Source organism: Solanum verrucosum, unplaced genomic scaffold, assembly GCF_900185275.1.
Source record: "Solanum verrucosum unplaced genomic scaffold, falcon-dt-bn FXZP01000073.1, whole genome shotgun sequence".
Lineage (NCBI taxonomy): Eukaryota > Viridiplantae > Streptophyta > Magnoliopsida > Solanales > Solanaceae > Solanum > Solanum verrucosum.
The window spans coordinates 1,731,721-1,739,260 of NW_026020298.1; positions in this window are offsets into that span (position 1 = coordinate 1,731,721).

A 7,540-nucleotide genomic window follows, 5' to 3' on the forward strand; every position below is an offset into this window, starting at 1 on the left:
GAAAAAAAAAATTACCCCCTCCCCCGGGAACCCCCCCCCCCTCCACCTTCCACCAACCGACCCCTAAATCTTTTTTGTTTTCCAAAAATAAAATAAAAACTATTTTTTCAAGAAAAAAAAAATCCCCCCTCCCCCGAAAACCCCCCACCCCCCAGGGCACCCTCCTCCCACCAACCTACCCCAAAATTTTTTTCGTTTTCCAAAAACAAAAAAAAAAAGCTATTTTTTCAATTAAGTTTGAAAATTAATATTTTTTTATTTTATTTTTTAGCACAATTAAGAATTTTGAGTGGAAGTGAAAACTAAGTGACCTATTATGGGTCAATATGGATACTCATATTTAACCGATTTTGATCATATTTGTAGAGACTCTTAAAATAGTTTGAAGCTCATATTTAACCAATTAAAATATGAGTGATCCAAGTCATTAAATATGAGCAAAAATGACTAATTTCATTAATATGGGCTCAAATTTCCACCCCTAGTGATACATGCAAACACACTACTTTGGGTCGACGGAGTCTTTCTCTCCGATTGCAGGTGAGATCATGTCTTGGAGGAGGGCTCGTTTCCTGTCTTCTAGAGAGCTAATGCGGTCCCAGATCCGTTGCCTGGTTGCAACCACAATATTTTTCTTCTTAGTCTATTTTTAAAAAATGACATCTTTCCTTTTTTGGTAACATTTTAATTTCAGTTTTACACGTAGCATGTTTAAGGCCACAAATTAAAGAATAATTTTGTACATTTGTCATAACTTTAATTTAGGACCACTAGATTCAAAAGTCTTCTTTGTTTTCTTAAACTCTGTGTCAAGTCAAACGGGGTTACTCTTTTTGAAACGGAAGGAGTATTAGCTAATGGTACATATCATTCATGTATGTTTCCCTGCTTACCATATCAATTGGTGGGGCCTATAAAAATTGAGGGATATGTTTGATAAAGCGTATAAAAATAATATTAAATATAGTATATTTGTAATGTTTGTATTAATTATACTTACGTTAGTTATATATAGATTATTTTTATGTATTATTTGGTTTGGTGGATTAAAAATAACATACATTGTATAAAAAAGTTTATTTACAAAGATATCATACACAATTATGGTGAAAAAGATGTAGGAAGGGGGCAAATGAGTCTTTGACCATGCTAATGTATGCATTAAAATCATTGCATTATTAATATCTAGAAATTCATGATATTAGTAATACATACATTAATGCACAATAGAGTGTATGGAAAAGAGTACCAAACAAGGTACTAGTTGTCACGCCCCGAAATACCCCCGAGACGCGAACACGGGACCTAGGACCACAAGTGATCCCAAGCTAACCATGTTGGCATGATCACGTGCATGATAAAGATAATAAACTGAGGTGGAAGCTAGATCATAAATAAAATGAAAAGATGAGGAATACCCATATAATATAACTGAGATAAATGAAAACAGATGAGTTTAATACAAAGAATATAATAACTCAATACTAAGATGAATCTAATTATGTCTGAAAATAGCCTCTAACTGACTAGAAATGTTGGGACAGGCCCCAACTAAGTCTAGCAAAACTGAAACTAAAGGACTGAAAATACTGAAAATACTGAAAAGAAACTCATGACTATTATCCTCGGAGAATGAGGACTCACCACTGATTCTATTGAACTGGAGATCGAGAACCGATCTAAGCGTGATCTGGATGTTGAGAACCTGAACCTACATCACGAGAAGATGTAACACAAAGTATGTGTCAGTACTTGAAAGGTACTGAGCATTCAAGATAGAATAAAGCTGAAATAACATATAACTGAACAAAGCGCATAAGCAATGAGATAATCTAAACATGATATAGATACTGAATACTGAGCCAGCTGAATGCAATGACCAATTTATAACATGCTGAGACTGAATACTGAATATAATGATATATGGTCAATGCAATAGAATCTAACTAAACTGTGGGAGCTACTAATAACCAATAATAAAACCACATAAGGTAAATGCGGAGTTCGATGTATACGCCCCATCGAGAGGACCCAATATACCCTGCCAAAGGTATAGAGGCATGCTGGCGTGATCACTGAAATGATGCCCACATAGGGGACTTACAACCTACGTGGCTAGTAGTTCTGGAACTATATGGGTACCTGAACCCTAGTCTAACTCGGTATTATGCTACTCCCAATGGATTAAGTAATTAACACATTATGACTGAATTTCTATATAAGTTACTGGATAGCTCAAACTGAACATGCACACTGAGAATGCAACAATTAAACTAATATTGATGCATTAATAACTGAGGCATGTATAACTGAATAATTGAAATATCTGACCTAGCATGTGTAATTTAAGAACTAAATAAATGCATAGCTAGGGTTTTGGAATTCATACATTAAACTGAATATTAACGTATTAATCTGATTTGGATCATTCTAACAGCTAAGAACCCAACAATTCTAACTACCAAGAAACCCTAGGTATAGTCATAATAAGGGAATCAAGAAACTGACTGAAAACTAGGGATCTAATGGGTGAAAGAACCCACTAGTGAATCCCACATACCTGGTGACGAATTCCACAGAAAAATCTTTCGATTTCGGGGCTGGAACATGAGGAAACTTGTTGCGTTCTTGAACTTAGGGTTGGTCGCCTCTTTCTCTCTTTTCGCTTCTAATTTTCTAAGTTTTGATTAAAGGTCTGACTTGGGTAAGTTCTAGTTATGTTTCTAGGCTTAAACTGACTAAAACCACGAAATTTAGGATTAAAATGACATAGTTTAGGTGTCCAACGAATAAGGAAAAGACCTAAATAACCCTGACTTAAACTGCAGACGGACTGACCACAGCCACCTTAACCGACCGTGAAAGGGACCATGGAACGTGAAGTCGGTCGTGGTCTGGACTTGGTGACTACTAGCTGAGGGCCTGAGTCCACGAGCCCTACCACGGCCCGTGTGAAGGAAGGACCACGGACCGTGAAAGTGTATGTGGTCTCCACTTGGGCAGTGGTCTGGAAGGACTGGCTAGGGGGCTTACTGGTAAGGCTCCACGGATGCCCCCACGGGTCATGTGAAGGACCACAGACCATGAAGGTCCTCGTGGTCTTCACTTAGGCGTGGCGGTCTAAGGAGCTTGCTAGGGAGGTTTACTGCCTTGACTCTACAAGCGCCACCACGGCCCATCATCAAGACCACGGACCGTGAAGATACTCGTGGTCTGATGTCTGGGCCTGGTGACTTCCAAGTCAAGACCACGGGCAGGTCTACGGACTGTGGAACCTATCACGGTCCGTGAACCCTGCCGTGGTTCACTGCTTCAGGTATACTTCTGAAATTTCTTTCTAGGTCTGGGTTTCAAAGTGTTACAATATCACCCCCTTGGGATCATTCGTCCTCGAATGAAGACTAAACTAGCTGAAATTGAGGGAACGAGCTGCAACCCTACCACTTAACACTTAAGGTTGATTTCTGACTGAACTGAGTTCCAAAAACATGCAAATACGCTGAAAATGCAAGTACAGGCTGAAGGAACAAAATACTAAGACTGAATCGGAAGGGAAGAGGTGAGGATACTTGGACTTCATGGTTGCTTCTACTTCCCAAGTAGCTCCCTCTACGAACAGACTCCTCCACAAAACCTTAACTAAAGCGACTTATTTGTTTCTCAACCTTCGAACCTGACGATCAAGGATTTCAACTGGTACCTCTTCATAAGTGAGACTATCCTTCACAACCACACTCTCTAATGGTACTACGGATGCTAGATCACCCACACACTTCTTCAATAGTGAAATGTGGAAGACTGGATGCATTGCTACCAAATCTACTGGCAACTCTAATTATAAGCCATTTTATCAATCATTTTCGAAATCCGGTAAGGGCCTACATATCTGGGACTGAGCTTCCCTTTCTTCCCAAATCTCATCACCTCCTTCATAGGTGACACCTTCAGGAAAACCCAATCATTAACTTGGAACTCTAGTTCCCTTCTCTTTATATCTGCGTAAGACTTCTGGTGACTCTGGGCTGTCTTAAGTCTATCTCTGATGAGTTACACTTTCTCCATAGCATAATGGACTGAATCTGGCCCTATCAAGGCTGTTTCACCTACTTCAAACCATCCCACATGAGATCTATATCTACGCCTATACAATGCCTCATAAGGGGCCGTCTGAATGCTCGAATGGTAACTATTGTTGTAGGCAAACTCAATAAGAGGAAGGTGATCATCCTAACTACCATTGAAGTTGATCACACAAGCTCTCAACATGTCCTTTAAGGTCTGAATGGTACGCTTTGCCTGACCATCCATCTGTGGATGAAATGTTGTGCTAAGGTTAACCTGAGTACCAAGACCTTTATGAAATGTATTCCAGAAATGAGAGGTAAACTGAGGACCTGTATCTGAGATGATAGACAAAGGAACCCCATGCAACCTCACAATCTCATTAATGTAAAGCTTTACATAATCCTCCGCCGAATCTATAGTCTTGACAGCCAAAAAACAAGAAGACTTAGTAACTTTATCAACAATCACCCAAATTGAGTCATGATGTCTGCGAGTACAAGGTAAACATGTGATGAAATCCATGTTGATCACTTCCCACTTCCAAGTAGGAATGTCAATCTCTTGAGTTATACCTCCTGGTTTCTGATGTTCCACTTTGACTTGCTGACAATTAGGGAACTTAGCCACAAAATCTGCTATATCTCTTTTCATACCATTCCACCAATAGATTTCCCGCAGAATGCGGTACATCTTAGTGGCACCTGGATGAATAGAATATCTGGAGTTATGGGCCTCTGCAAGAATATTTGTCTCAACTCACTCACATTAGGAACACATAATCGACCCTGGTAGCGAAGCACACCATCTCCCCCTTGGGAGAAAACCTCAACTCTCTGTTGGTGGACTGCACTCTTGAGTTCAAGTAATATCGGATCACTGTCTTGCTTTTCCTTAACTTCCACTACGAAAGAAGATTCTGCCCTATTCTGAACCGTTACACCACCATCTGATATGCTCATAAGATGAACTCCTAGATGAGCAAGTCTGTGAACATCCTTTGCTAGCTCCTTTCTTTCTTCCTTAACATGTGCTACACTACCCATAGATAGTCTGCTAAGGGCATCTGCTACAAATAATTGCCTTACCAGGATGGTAATGGACACTCATGTCATAATCCTTGAGGAACTCAAGCCATCTTCTTTGGCGAAGATTCAACTCTTTCTGGGTGAACACATATTGAAGGCTCTTATGGTCTGTGAACACATCAACATGAACACTATACAAGTAGTGCCTCCAAATCTTGAGTGCAAACACCACCGCTGCAAGCTCGAGGTCATGAGTCGGATAATTTTCTCATGCACCTTAAGTTGTCTACATCAACACACAACCTAGGCCGACTCTGGATGCATCACAATAAATGGCATAACCGTCTGAACCCTCTGGTAGAGTCAAAACATGAGTTGTAGTCAACCTAGTTTTCAATTCTGCGAAGCTTTTCTCACATTCATCTGACTACTGAAACTTGACCATCTTTTGAGTCAACCTATTCAATGGTGAGGCTATGGATGAAAATCCTTCCACGAACCTTCTGTAATAACCCGCTAGACCCAAGAAATTTTTGATATTTGTAGTAGAGGTAGGTCTAGGCCATTGTTTCACTGCTTCTATCTTCTGGGAATCTACTCGAATTCCTTCACTAGACACAATATGTCCAAGGAAAGCAACTGATTGTAACCAAAACTCGCACTTGTGAAATTTTGCAAATAACTGGCGATTTTTGAGATTTTGCAGAACAACTCTCAAATGACTCGCATGTTCTTTCTCATTCCTAGAGTAAATGAGGATATCATCAATAAAGACGATAACGAACAAGTCCAAGTACTGCTTTAACACTCTGTTCATCAAATCCATGAAAAATGCAGGAGCATTGGTTAGTCCAAATGACATGACTACCAATTCATAATGACCATACCAAGTTCTGAAAGTTGTCTTCGGAATGTCACTATCTCTAACTTTAAGTTGATGATAACCCGATCTGAGGTCTATCTTTGAGAAATGACTAGTACCCTGAAGTGGTCAAACAAGTCATCAATCCTGGGGATGGGATATTTATCCTTGATTGTGACCTTGTTCAACTGCCTATAAGCAATGCACATTCTGAGAGAACCATTTTTCTTCTTTATGAACAACACTGGTGCATCTCATGGCGAAATACTAGGTCTGATGAAGCCCTTATCTAGCAAGTCTTTCAACTGCTCTTTCAATTCCTTAAGCTCAACTGGAGCCATTCTATAAGGAGGAATAGAGATAGGCTAGGTATCTGGAATAAGATTAATTCCAAAGTCGATTTCCCTATCGGAGGAACTCCGGGAAGATCTTCTGGAAACACTTCTAGAAACTCATTAACCATTGGAACTGACTCAAGAGTTGGGGTTTCAGAGCTTGAATCCTTAACCCGAACTAGATGATAGAGATAACCCTTAGAGATCATCTTTCTGGCCTTAAGGTAAGAAATGAATCTACTCATAGGCGCTAAGCTACTACCCTTCCATTTTAAGATTGGTTCATTTGGAAACTAAAAACGAACAATCCTAGTTTTCTACAATCGACTGAGGCATAACAGGAATGTAACCAATCCATGCCTAAAATGACATCGAAGTCTACTATTTCTAACTCTACAAGATCTGTTGAGGTGACTTTCTGAGAGACTGTGACAGGGCATTTTCTGTATACCCGTCTAGCTAAAACTGGGTCACTGACTGGAGTAGAGACTGAGAAAGGTTCTGGGAGAGTTTCTGGACTAACACTGAATTGAACTGCTATATAAGGAGTTACAAAAGAAAAGAGTACCCCTGGATCTAATAAAGCATAAACATCGAGATCAAAAAATCGTAACGTACCAATGACTACACCAGGAGAATCTTCCTGATCCTGGAGAGCCTGAAGAGCGTAGAGCCTGTTTTGGCGTGTCCGCCACCTGTACCAGAAGAGTTACCCTGCTGAGTTGGGCGACTGTGGTGCTGCTGAAGTTGTAGACTGAGCTCTACCATTATTTCCTCCTTGACCTGTTTGAAGGACAATCCTTCAACTGTGACCAGACTGGCCACACCCAAAGCATCCTTCTTACCTGCAAGGCACTCGCCCGGATGGTTCTTACCACACTTAGGGCAAGTTGGGTAGGTTTTGGTGCCTGAAACACTACCTTGAGACTTAGAGCCTGATGCTCTACCTTTTGATTAATCGGAACTTGGAAGATGGACACTAATGATGAAGGTGCTGGAGTTGAAAATTTCTGTTGACTCTGCGAGCGATTTCCACCACCGATTTCTGCTGAGAATAGTCATAGTTTCCCGTCCTAGCTTCTTGTTCTCCTTAGCCTGTTCCCTAAGCTTATCACCCTCAACCTGCTAAGCATGAGTCATAGCCTAGAGATGCTCATATTTTCCAGCAACATAGCATTCCTACATTTTCTTCACCAAGTCTGACACTCTATATAGAAACTTATTCATCTGAGCCCTGGAATCAGCAACCATGT